The 1,715-nt window shown below is 32.8% G+C and overlaps 1 non-coding gene across 1 annotated transcript; it reads left to right on the plus strand.

The window, feature by feature from the left end:
* The first annotated feature begins 410 nt into the window (after positions 1–410).
* Positions 411–481, plus strand: TRNAC-GCA (transfer RNA cysteine (anticodon GCA)). The gene has a single exon. It is a non-coding gene; the product is annotated as a tRNA-Cys (tRNA).
* The last annotated feature ends 1,234 nt before the right edge of the window (positions 482–1,715 follow it).

Consider the following 1,715-nt stretch of genomic DNA (forward strand, 5'->3'; position numbering starts at 1 on the left):
AACTAATCAATATTGATTAGTTTAGTTATGTATCCATTTGGATTTTTTTATATCATTAGGAAAACACAATTTTATATTCAAACCCGGGAATCGTTCATGAATTCAAATTCACAGTCAATGGTTAATGGTTCAAATTTATCCTGAATTTTTGTTTTGTGACTGAAAATCCACAATAGGTTTTTCAATATAAAGAATATAAAGGGGGGGAGGGGTGTTTTTAAATAGTGTGTTTGTTTTAAGATACTGTACAATCAATCGAAGAAATGTATCCAATCCAAAGAGAAAAGTAAGGATCTTTTTTAGGAAAGGGATTAAATAAAACAGTATTCAAGATACAAGTACAAAAATGAATAACCCCCCCCCCCCCAAAAAAAAAATGGAATATTTTCATATATTTTTTGTATCGTTTTGGCGACATGGCCGAGCGGTAAGGCGGGGGACTGCAAATCCTTTTTCCCCAGTTCAAATCTGGGTGTCGCCTGATCAACAATAAAATCGGAATACCTTATTATGTTTTGCTGAGATAACTTGACAAATTTTTTTCCAGCAGAAGTAAGCGGGGGGGGGGACTCTTGATACTTGCTTGATTCTATAAGCATCTGGCGGTTCTGTTCTCTAAAATGAAAATGCTGTAAATCCTTGCGTCTAGGCTTCAGTTCAAGGAAAGATTATATTAGTGAATATTGAATGAAAAAGAATCGTTAAATCTTAATATGACAGCTCTTCTATTATTAATGTAGTGTTTATTAATTAGGTCTTGAATTAATTTGGATAGACGAACGAGGAATTTATTTGATTATTAATTTATTAGTTGCGTACGTAAAGGCCGAAAGATACTTTGTTCGTATATAGACTCATGAAATTCTCTCTGTGCTCCTGCATTCAATTTAATATTGATTGGCTTTAATGTAATAGACTATCTTCCGATTGTTTCACAGAGACAAACAGGAGACCTAATCGTAAGGATTAGATAAAATGAGAAATAGGGTCTGTGATAGATAGTGCTCTATCTTGACTCTATATTTTTATACTTTTTACTTAATGAAATGAAAGTCAACAAAAGAAAGACTAGGTCTTATTATTTCTACATGTTAGTAACATTCCCTTGAAACTTCCAGGGGTGTATCTACGTATTTTGCTTGCGCTTAGTGTTTTCCGATTCTACTATAAATCATATAGGAACCTGTTAGAATTTATAATTGTGAGTTTATTGGATTGTTTCATCAACGGTATTGGGTCAGAATTCCCTTTTGACTCTGCGCCAGGGATTCCACTATTATTAATGAACATAATAAATGATTAGTGAACATTAATGGAATAATTCCTTCATATTTATAGAGATAGGGGATATAATTCACATGGATATAGTAAGTCTCGCTTGGGCTGCTTTAATGGTAGTCTTTACATTTTCTCTTTCACTCGTAGTATGGGGTAGAAGTGGACTCTAGAAGTACTACTAATTGAGTTTGATTCCTCAAACTCAACCCATATCAATTGTTTTATAGATCGTTCTGCAAAGTCCTTTTTTTTACTGTTAAAATAGAAAAGAAAATAATTATGTTATAAGTGGATACAGACTTCCTATGGGAAACAACATAGACATAGTGGTTGTCCAACAATATACTACACATAATAAAATATTGCCTTGGGCAAGTCACATATTGCGCGTTCCCGCTTTTTTTTTTTATTCTTTTAGAAATCTTATTTATGTTATG

Source organism: Corylus avellana, unplaced genomic scaffold, assembly GCF_965113065.1.
Source record: "Corylus avellana unplaced genomic scaffold, dhCorAvel1.hap1.2 HAP1_SCAFFOLD_326, whole genome shotgun sequence".
Lineage (NCBI taxonomy): Eukaryota > Viridiplantae > Streptophyta > Magnoliopsida > Fagales > Betulaceae > Corylus > Corylus avellana.